Raw genomic sequence first — 12,336 nt, forward strand, 5'->3', positions numbered from 1 at the left:
TCAATTTGTAAGCAAATTTTATTCATAACGCCAAGTTTGTGTGGTGGAAACAAGAGTTACAACCACAACTATCACACCATAATTCTGAAGGAATGTGTTTAAAGGCTAAGAGTACCCTCTGTGAACAAGTAACAGATTGTTGTACAAATATTGACATGGCATATGTTGCACAAGAGAAAGGGCGATGGAACAATGGAAAACCACATAATGTGTGTTCCTTAAAGTGCAGAAAAAATAAAGCCATTGACGAAAAGTCACAAGGGGCAATGGCATAGTATTACAGTAACACACAAAATTAATGCTGAAAAACTAAGGTGTATTTAAAAAAAACAAGTGATACAATGATAATGATACAATAAAAACATCCTATGCAAGGTACATGTGTACTACGACTACATAAAAGCATGTATATACTGCATCCTGCTGTGATAAAATAATCATTCACCACTACTACCAAAGGTAAGTGTATACATTGACTTTATTGAAGAAAATCCATTAGTTGAATTTTATACCTGAAGAAAATCTTCTTTATTGCTGTTGTATATTGTTAGCTGGGAATTACAAGTTAAGTTATTACATGTCCATTGAATACTATAATTAGTCATGACTAGTGTCTGGTGTTCAAGTATGCTGACGAGGTCTCATTGGCCATGACCTGTCAACTGAATCTTTCACTCAGTTAAAAAGACTCAAGAAACAACTTATCATCAATGCAAAACTTGAAACAATGACTTACGACAATCAAAAAGGTGTTGATTTTTTGTGTACTGTGCTTACCTGAGACACAGGTAATGTTCTTAAGGACATGATCTATGAACAAGTCATTTTGTGTCTTTCAATGACTAACAGGTTCAAGTCATAAAACTGAAACAATCTTATTCTTGTCAAAGGTCTCAGGATTAGGCTTAATGACTTGTGTAGTGGGGCAGTTGCTGGCTTGAAGAAAAGAAGCATAGTACATGTATTCTGAACTTCCTACTCTGTGTTGACTTACAAAGAAAACACAAATTACATCTGAATAAATAAACATTATACAGGAACAACAGGGTGTAAACCTTTCTATAGGAACAACAGGGTAAACAGCCCTCATTGCAGGTCTACATTTGCTTCACTAGGGTCATACTTACACATGCTTTCAGGTGCATTAGCCACCTTATGGAATGGTATATGATTAAACAGACGCATGTATGTAAAAATTGCTGTTCAAAATTACATCTATTAAGTTTCAAGGCAACATTTGAAGTAGAGAATTGGAAAGAAATTAAAACAACGTCATTTACAAAGAAAAGGACACCTCACAAGAGTCAGGTTTCATGATATATAATTTCTAAAGGGGTGGAAACAGGTATGTACAGATCTGCACCTGGGGATGAGAAGGAATGCACAGTAAAAAGGTCAGAAATAGAGCAAACCTCAAATGTCAACACTGGGAGCAAGTGGATTTACTTAACTCCAAAATGATACTCTTGTGACAACGGGTGTGCCACTCAGCCTGTTGTTCAGACGGTGAAACCTTAACCCCCACCAACATCAATACACCTTAGATGGGCCGCCTCCCATTGTGACCTGGGGCAACGTATGCACACTGCCGCAGTTCATTGTCACTGAACCTTGCTTGTATCACACAAGTAACACAATACAGAGAGGCTATGCTATGAAGAATACAAATAAAATAAATGTCATACTTAGCACGATTAAAGTGACTACTGTGATGGTATCGTGACAGTGGGAAGTTGTATATTGAGGTGGATGTGTGCAGGTGTGCTTGAATACCTGGTGACTTGTTGGTGATTGTAATAAATATTTTGGTAAGGTTTGTCCACACATGTTCAGGGTATCGCCGTGTCAGAGAACCGTGTCGGACTACTCTGCACAAATTTACAATAAAGTAGGTGGAAACATGGTGAATTTATATATCTTTGCTTGTGTTGAGCACGTGAAAGGTCATTTCTTTGGTGGGATTGGCAGTCTGCGGACCGATTTACCTGTCCTGTGGCAGACGTCTCCATTACGCTGGGCGGCGGGATAGGTTTCACCGTGGCCAGCAAGGTGTACAACCGGCGGGAGATCAAAGCAATGTGAAGTTCAGGCAAAACGTATCAATACCTGACCCGTTGCCCTAATGCGGGGACTACTCCCCCGGCATGCATGTCAGACAATGACTCGGACCACTCATTCACAAGATCAATTACGCAAATATCGACTTGGCAGCTGGCCCACGGACCAACAGAGTCACACTTTATGATTTTGGAGAAAAGGCATTTTGTAAGACGCGACCAACTGATGGGTAATGAAAGCGAGAATCGGACCTGCAGGGGGTTCGTGAAGAAATCCGTTGAAACAGAATCGCACCGTGCATTCTACCCCGCCGCCCTTTGAAATTCCTCCGAGAACTTGTATGAGGCCGCACAGTAACTTGACTCACTAGGTGTCCAAAATATTTGTTATGAAGGAAGGTGACTGTGGGTTCCTGTAAATAATGACTGCTGTGCAAAAGTGTTGGTCACCCATCCAATTGTCAAACACTCTTGTAGTGAGAAAAAAATTGGACTTTGAGCGTCCGATAGTTATCTCCTCGTTTGTTGTGAAATCATGAGTTAGTCTGCGGGCTGGATGCTCACTCTGCTGTCTGCAACAAAAGTACAGAAAGATTTTTAAGTTTTCAAATGTTCTGTGACAGGTAATTAAAAAATCATTGTTGTCAAAATTATGGACATAAATCAATATTAATGATGTTAGCCTGGTATCCATCTCTATGAGGGCCTGCATGCCCCTTTTACGTAGAGCGTAATCGGCCGTTTTAATTTTACGTAGAGCGTTGCCGACCACTCCATAATTTAGCGTAGAGCGTACGGAGGCTTTTCTGAATTTAGCGTAGAGCGTAGGGAGGCTTTCTGAATTTAGCGTATTACGTAGCCGGGCCTCCGAATTTAGTGTAGAGCGTTGTTGGGACCCCCCCATGCAGGCCGTCCTCTATTAGCTACTGGGTCTCTTCTGGCTTTGCTACGGAGATATCCAGTACTGTAGCTATAATAGAGATGGATACCAGACTACAGTGATGTTGCATTGTCAGTGATATCGCAGAACAATCAGATAAATCAATGCTTTTAAACCTTGAAAGACATGGATTTAAATGGACAGCTGCATAAGCGTTTTCTTTACTAGCCACCTGGATGTTTGTAAAGACACGCCATTGGAATGTTTCATGCAAAGTATCAGACTAGTTCTTTAAAGTGCAAATATCTGTTTCACTGACAACAAAATCATGATTTTTAAGCATTTTCCAAGACAACACTTTTGATAGACAATATCGAAGGACGATTACTGTAACAGCAAAATAACTCCCCAGAAGGGCCTTTTAATGCCTAAAAGAACACATTGATTTTGTGGTGAGAAAAACATGCCAGCACTGGTCCATTCTAATTAAGTTTTCTCCCATCATTGTGAGGTAGTTGTGATTTGTTTGGTACACAGGAGGGGTCTGACGTACGTAAACAGGACACTGATGCCAAATCCTGGTCTACCTGTCAAACATTCAGCACTCAAATCGATATATTAATGAGCAGGTATAGGCCATAGAGAAATAAGATTCTTATGCAACATAGTGGATTGCATCAAACCAGTGCATGCACAACAAGAGTTCAGCTAATGCAGGTTTAGAAGTGGAGAAGGGCTAAGTTTAACCAGACGTTTTAATTTACTATTTAGAAAAACCTAATGAAGAACAGTCCTATAATTGAAATATCAAGACAAGCATTGTCTACGAGTAGCAATATTTATCAAGTAAGATTTAGGCAGCCCTAAGCTGTTGGTTGTTGGATGTCTTGACAAAGCTCTTGAGCCGGCCGACCCTGTTAGTTTCTCAACTCTTCGGAATCTGCAGCTGGTAGAAACAAAGCCTCACACCGGAACTCCGTGAGGCAGCGGGGTGGAAGGCTGGCTGCACAGGGGTGAGGGCCCAGGTGGGGCGCGAGGAATGATGACTGCTCGCTCAAACTGGGCGGAGCGGGCTGCAAACAAAGAAAATTCTGTTTCAACCAGCTCGATTGAGCTATTTTCTTCCAATGAGGTGTATCAGCCTGATGCGTGCTGATTTTGTACACACTGATACGTTCAACAAAAAACACATTTTGACAACAAGAGAAATAGCTGTCTCTGACATTGATTAAAAGTTGCACAATGTCAAAGCAGAGAAATGAGCATGTGTTGTTGCACTTTTACTTTTACAACAACATTGTGCACAAATACATGTAGAATGAAAAAAAAAATGTTTCCATTGTGCATGCACGGTTTGTGGATCACCAGTCAATCACAGTAAATTACAAATTCAGTTATGTTTTTAACAGCAGCATTTATTTCATTAGGCTTTTTATGAGACTTATATTATGGAAGACCATCAGAACATCTGGAGAGGTAGGGTGGACTTCCTGGCAATCTGCCCAAAATGACGATGATGATGATGATGTGCCAGAGTTCTAAGATTTTTAAAAATTTGATCTAAAAGTTTTGATTAAAAAGGAAAAGGTTTGCTCTGGAGGAAGGAACTTCACATGTAAGTCAAATAAGGGGTGGGCTGCATTGATAAATTGTCCTTTAAAATTTTACAGCAGCATTTTTGCAAGACAGGACTGGTGGCAGAATCTGTACGTAAGGCCTGCCGTTGAACTCTTTCCAGTGCCGTCTTTTAAGATTCAGCTCTGTATGTTGAAGTGTTTTGCGGACTGTCTAAACAAAGGTAGACATGACTGCCTGCCTCCCCACACACCTGCCTCATGTGAAACCTGCCAGTTTGGGTGTGAATAAACTGGAACAACAGGAATAACACCACTTTGGACATGTGCTGAAAGAACGCCTCTGACTTTCCTCCTAGCCCATTATAATTATTATAAACATGGGAAGAGAAAACTTCTGTCTGCTATGATCGAAATGACGTTTCATACACGCCGCAGCGTGCAAAGTTCCCTACTAATCTCATAGCTTCGGGAGATCTACCTGTAGTCCTTGTTGACAGACAAGGAGGGATTGTTGTGTGAAATTATCAAGATATGGACAACAGTTTGGTCAGATCTTTTCCTACACATTTTTACTGTACTTGGTATCTGTTAAGTTACTATTATATCTTTCTGGTGAAAACAATTTTTCTTTACCTCTGGATCTGAGGCAATTTTTTCCATTCTTTTTTTCTCCCAAGCCCTAAGCCACCTCACTTCTTGAAAATGTTTGGAAGTATGTCCAAACCTAACAGCATAAAGATGCGTGGCAAAATTAAATGACAGTTTGCCTATATTTCATTTTGGCATTTTTCAGGTGACATTTGAAAAAGTGGAAACACGGCCAAAGTGATGACCACCCCACATGTCAGGAGAGACGAGCCACCTGCAGGGCAGTTTGTGGCCAAACTTCACGCACAACTGAGCAAATACCAAGCTGGGGGCGCTGAAAGGCAGGGGGGCATGTGGAACGTTACAGAGCCAACATTAAGTATCTCCAGAAAGATATGCCTTAAGAGAAGAAATTTTGTGTTTGGACGATAGACAATATCATTGTTTCTTCTCAATCTATATGTGACTGACATCAACGTGACAAAGATCTGTACCAGAAAGTAAAGCCATCACAATTATAAGGATCTAACACTTCTACATGTAACTGTAGGACTTTAATAGTCCTGTAGAAGCACATGAAGGAAAGCAGCTCAAACCAACCACAGCACTGAGGTATTGCATTCTGCTGGTCTTTGTCCTTTCAGGTTGCAATATCGTCTTTATGTTTTACAGTTCTTAAGAACAGATGAAGAAAAGTTGGAGTCTGGGGTATGACTGTGGAAAATGGGCACTACTATTTGGTAACTGAAAGAAAGAGCAGACAATTCTATCCTTCGTCCTTCTCTCTGAATTCTTTTGTTTCCAATGACAAAAAATTGTTGAAAAATGTAATTTTCATGTTTTGTTCTGACACATTTTGCAGTCCAATGTACAGTGCCCTAAGTCTATGAGTTGGCTGAAAACGATACCTTTTGTACCCAGCCCTACACACACCTACACACATACATGTGCCTACACAGGTTTTCCTGGGGGACAGCCACTATGCTGAACTATGAAGCGCTCAAACAGTTGTTGTGACTCCTTTCTGATTAACGAGTCCCATGATACTACTTGTGCCATGTTTCCCTTCTCAGTATCTCGGGAGATTTAGGACCCAAACACAAGTGTTTGCTCCATGATTATAAGCTCCAGTGACTCTCGCACCTCCAGTCTACCTTGGTTTGTTTGCACCCACACCAGCCTAAAACTTAATCCCGGTCGGGTCCCGGGTTCGCCCTCCCCCCAAGAACAGCGCGGTCGTCTTGTGTTTACTGCATTCTACTGCAGCGATGACCCCGGGGCTGGGAAGGAATTTCCGAGGACTAAGGTGTCGTCAACGACCATGTCGACATTTCTCTACCGTGCCAGGACGCGAAATCAGAGTCGCAGATTGCGTGACTGTACCATCCGCTGCGCTGCGTCTTCCGACATGCCTCATTGGCTGGCGGGACCTCTGCCATTCACCGGACAGCTGAGGTTATAAACAAGCTTTCTTGTCGTCTGTACACTTGCGTGTCACAACTGCAGTCATATTTTGGTGTCATCGGCGAAATTGATGCTGAGACGACACCTTCCTGCTTACAGAATGTCACTAAGCAGTTCGGAGGAAACAAACAGACAAAATATCTTCTTGCAAAGGGACGCTCTCATCCGACCACCCAGCAGGTTCTGCAGATGCTAGAAAAATTAGTACGTCCAGCGTCCTATTATTGACTACATGCTTCTAATACCTGTCTGAGGCTGTTCTGTCTTTAGGTTGTAATGCAATGCGGAGATGAGCGATGGTTTCTCCGACAAGCCCTAAGGGCAGGAAGTGTTCCCTATCTGTATATCACATTAAGTCATCACTACAGTCAATGATACTGTACAAGTAGTTCAGGGGACAAGACAAGAGTTGTTCCTGGGAAGTGATACTGGATAACAACAAGAACAGTTACTGTAGAGTTCTCATCAACCAATGACAGGAGAGGATCCAGGCAAAGAGATTTGAAAAAAATCACAAATGTTTTTTAAATTCAACATCTATCGCTCTTTTTATCATTAAAGACTTAAAGAAACTTGTAGTGAAAGTACATGTATGTGCAATGAATACTTGAGGGTTTACACTCACGATAGTCAAACAACCAAAATCCCAGAAAAGGAAATGTAGAAATCACTTTCTTCCACAAAAGGCTATTTCCAGGTAAGCCTTCCAGGTTCAAAGGAAAATCGGAAGGATGACAGCAGGAGAGACAATCCAACATTTACTGTTTTCGATTTTTCGTTGGAAAGTCTTCCAGGTAAAACACACTGGGACATACACTTATTTTTATAAGTAAGTGTGGTGTGCTCTTTAATCAGATGCCAGAGGTGTGGCTCTCCTCAGTCACAGGCCCAACAGCTACACATCTGCTCCAATGTGTAATACCTGTTAGAAGTGTGCAGAACACAGTGGGGTTTATAACACTAATTGTTACACCTGAGAATTTGAGTCTATGACCTTTTGGTCAAGAAGTTCTGTTGCTAATAATACACTTAGTGCTTAAAAAATTGTGCTTCTTAGTATCTTGTCAACAGCTATCACAGCGGCAGGATAGCAACTTGGACTCATAGGACTACTTTCAGTCTGAGGAGAGACTTAAACTACTGGTTATTTGTTAGAAAGCAGAACTACAAAAAAAGCTCCATAGCTCAGCATTGAAAAATGTTACACCTCCATGGGTAAATACTCCATTTCAAAGATAGTCATCTGTCCTCCTCTGTTCTTTTCACAACATGTCACTAACTTGAGCTTGATTGTCAAAATTGCCCAACAACAAATGGAGGTTTGGCGACAAACATGGCCCTGGGCCTACAGCAGAATGCAGTGAATTTGTAAATTGACACACCTGCACCTTCCGGCAAGATTCACAACATTCTCACACAACTCGTCTCCCTGGAGACGATGTACTGAAAGGCAATAAATTGGAGAAAAGTGAGGGAATGGCATGATCACAGGGCTTTCCACAGCTCCAGTAATTTGCTACAGAAAGGTCGGCTACTGATCTATGTTTCTCTCTTCACCAACTTCTAAATTAAGTTGACATCTTGAACCTGTTACTGACAGAGACACCTCCTTGTCATGGTAGAGTGAGCTTTGGGGCACGTAATTTGATCGAAACTTCTCTGTAAATAATACGCATTGATGCCATAGCATAAGAAAAGGTATGAGCTCCTCTTCTCATTATCACAAAGAGAGTTCAAGGTTTGAGCATTTCATAGACATGTAGTCACAATGAATAAGAAAGGGAAATCCAGTATGATTTAACTACCAATACCACTGACACTAGTTAACCAGGTTAGTTTACATTACCCCTCGGTCTACTATTGCAGTCAACACAAAACTAATGGTTGGGTCACATTTCCAATCCGGGGCCCGGCCGGGCAGTGTTTGGGAACAAAAAGTATGATATAAAAGACAACAAAAACACAAAACGTACCAAAAATTATTCAAGAGCATAGCTTGTGCATATCTATTGATATACATTCTAATTTTTCGTTTCCGCAAACAGCCCGGCCGGGTCCCGGCTGGGAAATGTGACCCAAGCATAAGCAGGGTGGCATCAAGACGACGAATCTGAATGAAGGTGAACAAATCTACTACTAACACTTAATGACTGACTGAATGAATGAGCTGAAAGTGCTATGTTTTATCAAGACAACCAACTCTGATACTAGTAGTTACACAGTCATTTAACTAAGAAGCTACAACACCATGTAATTCAACCATCTTTGATGCCATTTTATTTTTTTTGTCCACAGCAAAGTCAAATGAGGAGGTCACTCACGACCTACCGTATGCAAGGCGAACACTCTACCCACTAGGCCATTGCACCGGTTCTAGGACTTTAACTTTTAACTTTAATGTCAAATGAGTTGTAGAAACGAATCCAACACCACAATGGTTGTAATTCAATGTTTTCGCACATGTTGCATTTCATGGGAAGAAAATAGGATTCAACTGCAGCATCGAGTGCCATGCAATACCCACATCAGACACTGTCATCATGCCGTACCTCCCTTTGTTGGCGCACCTGACAAAGAACAATGGCTGACCTCTGACTACTGCCGGAAGTCCATTTTGTTACTCAGCACGCTGCTATCATCCCGGCATAATGATGGGTGGATGGTAAATCTCTTTACAGTTCTTTAAATTTCACTGGGACAGAAAAGAAAAAGATATAATTGTCTACCATGCACACTTAATTACAGGGATAAGCAACAGAAGTAATTACTACGAGCACCAGAAATTGATAACCAAGATTAAGTGATCTTAAAATCCCACTTTGTACAGTAATCCACAGGTAACGAGGGCTAAAGTCATGTTAGCACAGTTGTATATCAAAGCAGGAGACATCATTACAACAGCAGCCTATTGTGTGTCTTATTTATGGGACCACCTGGTCAATGCTTGAAGGCATCCAAATTACAATTACGATTAGTATGTGACAATCACCTGACCAGAATGCTGTGATAGCGTCCTTCAGCACTTTCTATGGGTAGATGTTGATTTTGAAGCTATTAATCAGAAGACATTGTAAGTAAGAAAGAAGCTCCAGTGCAATCATGTACTCATGGAAAACTGCCTGAAAAGAGTTTTCAAGTCAAGGACTTCACTTGATAATTCCTGTGTTTACTGAGACTGGGGAATGATAGGACGCAGCCTCTCTTTGTCAGATGTTGCAGGTGTTCAGTCGTTAGAATGGTTAATGTGAGAATGACAGGTGTTAAACAAACACCTGTTTGCTGACCTGTGGCTAAGACAAGATGGTGACACATTTCAGTTCCTGTACAAGGCAGGTATTACAAATAAGACAGACCAAGGACAAAAAGAGTCATATACCTAACTTGTGACCACTAAATGTGTTGTGTCACGATGACTCCAGCACTTTGTTCTTCCTCTCTTAGCAATTCAAATGACTGGACCAGCTGGCTAATGGTAGGGCACACCTCGTAGCGCCTCATGAACTTCTGTCACTCGGAATGCAGCTAACTCCTGTGCCCCACGGCCCTTCCTTCCCCAGATAATGCCCTACATGGATCTACTGGGTACTACATGTACATACCTTTGTAGATTTACAGTCATCCTCTAGATCCCAATTGTAACAAGACAAGTTTTAATTGCTGTGGAAAATCTTCCTTTAGTTACTTCCTCACCTAGCTTCCTTTTCAGAGTCAGAGTCACTGGAATCCCAATATACCTTTGCTGTCTAATATTTCTTTATAGCATCAAGATATCTAATCTCCTGGTACACAGTTTTTTCCAAAATACCTCCCACACCACACAACTCTTTGTGCTTCTTCTCTGTGCACAAGTTTAAGCCATATGACAAACCAAAACTTAAAGAAAATGGACAGTGAATTGACACACAAAATAAAGTATTACAGACAGATTGTACCAGGTCAGCTCTTCAGTTTCCTGGGTTGGTCCCCCGTTCGGTGACGTCTAAGTCTGTCTGGTGGCCGTCCTTCTGCTGGAGTCTAACCCCAAGATGGTAATCAAGATGTTCAGGCAAGATTGAAGCCTACTGTCTTTCCCCTCACACGTGGGTGATGTATACATCCCATTATGAAAATTATATGGTATGTTTTACATCAGTCTCACAAAGACAGAATATGGTGTGCTAGGCAAGGGTCAGGGAAAAGCTACAGATCACTCAGACTATCTAATCAATGTTTTTCCTAAAAAAAAGCGTTCTTAGTAATGTATCTAGAAAAAGAGAAATATCAAACATATGACAGGTTTTCAGTTTGGAAAGGTAAAGACATACCTAACCACTCATACACATACACATAGTGACACACTACAATAACTTAAATGGAATATTGTTCTGTCCAATTTTAGATTTGTATATGTTCCATATCAGCATTTACAATATAATGATTGCTACATCTGAGATTTATGCACTTAAGAAAATGCAAATATATGTTATGTACATCAAGCCTATTTTGTGCTTTTCATTAAACCTTTCAACCTTAACAATAAACAACAAACAGTTGGAGGAAGCTTTGTTGTTGTAAATATTGAAATCAACAGAATTAAACTAAGACTAACTAAATCAATGTCCCTGTGAGATTTAGCTCCTGTTCTGTGGTGGTTTAGCTGTTTTGGACCAGGCCAGCTCTTTTCATCAGTTATTATAGCCGGCATGCTAAGTCCCCTTTCTGAGATAAGCAGCCCCATCATGAATAGGATATGTAGCTGAATTGTAATTAGTCTGATCTGTACACTGTGTACAAAACAGACCCACTGTTGCAACCTTAGACAAAGATGGCTGTTCTATGGTTAGGTTCTGCACCTACTGGCAACAGAGACTCCATAACAATTCTACAGTCTACAGACGCTATATACAGTGATACATGTACAATGTACATGTAAGTCATGATGTAAGAAAGCCTACAGAGGACCTCCTACAAACTGGGACTAGGGAGCCATGCCAGTTCTAGTGTATAAGTCACTACAGTACATTGCATCATTCTCACCATACATTTGAATGTGCAATTTGCAGAGTTAGCAGACCTTCTGACCTGAAGCAGGTGATACAAAAGTTGCAACCCAAATTTAGCTGACAGAAAGCTATTCTCTTACAGGTTAGAACTTTAATGTTATGGGAGGGACAGTATGTGTTACAGTTTTATGTACCCTGGTTTAATGCTTGGCAAATTCACTAGCTCTTATAGGGTCCTACAAAGTGCACTGCTGGTTACAATGTCCTTCTGAAAGACTACAACCCCCACCAGTGGCATGCATATAAGTTGAGTCAAACCTCTGGACCATGCATGCTGGCAGGTTAAATGTTGTGGGTGGAGCACACACTGTTAAGGACTGGGGACAAATCCTCACCACCAAGGCAGAACAACTTTTTCCTCACACTGGACTGTCTGGTAAACATGTATCAAGCTATAGCTATTGTACAGTTGGACAGTCTGATCTTCTGAATGGTGTTACAATTGATATATCTATCTATTACTGTACCTAGGTATATATTTTTTCAAAAAGAATTCAGACACTATTACTATCACTGTAGAGAACATTCAACCTCTGCACAAAAAGGACATTGAATAAGTGTATTGAATGTGTTCTAAACATTAGCTTTAAGAACGATCAGAAACCCACACCACAAGAGGTCAGGTGTTGGGATGGGTACTGATTAAGGAAACAGCAATATGTTGGGATAACGGATGCCTTTCAGCAAGATATGCCAGGCATCCCTTTGAAATGGCAGATCGATACGTC

The 12,336-nt window shown here is 41.0% G+C and overlaps 1 long non-coding RNA gene across 9 annotated transcripts in view; it reads right to left on the reverse strand.

The window, feature by feature from the left end:
• The window catches only part of LOC136430318 (uncharacterized), a 22,192-nt gene continuing 9,856 nt past the window's right edge, over window positions 1-12,336 (reverse strand). For 8 of the 9 annotated variants that reach the window (XR_010754885.1, XR_010754883.1, XR_010754882.1 and 5 more), the window contains one exon: window positions 1-4,010. This is a non-coding gene — a long non-coding RNA (uncharacterized lncRNA). The remainder of the gene's footprint in view (window positions 4,011-12,336) is intronic. The other variant, XR_010754884.1, reaches the window with a different exon arrangement.

The sequence above is a fragment of the Branchiostoma lanceolatum genome, chromosome 3 (assembly GCF_035083965.1).
Source record: "Branchiostoma lanceolatum isolate klBraLanc5 chromosome 3, klBraLanc5.hap2, whole genome shotgun sequence".
NCBI classification, from domain to species: Eukaryota; Metazoa; Chordata; class Leptocardii; order Amphioxiformes; family Branchiostomatidae; genus Branchiostoma; species Branchiostoma lanceolatum.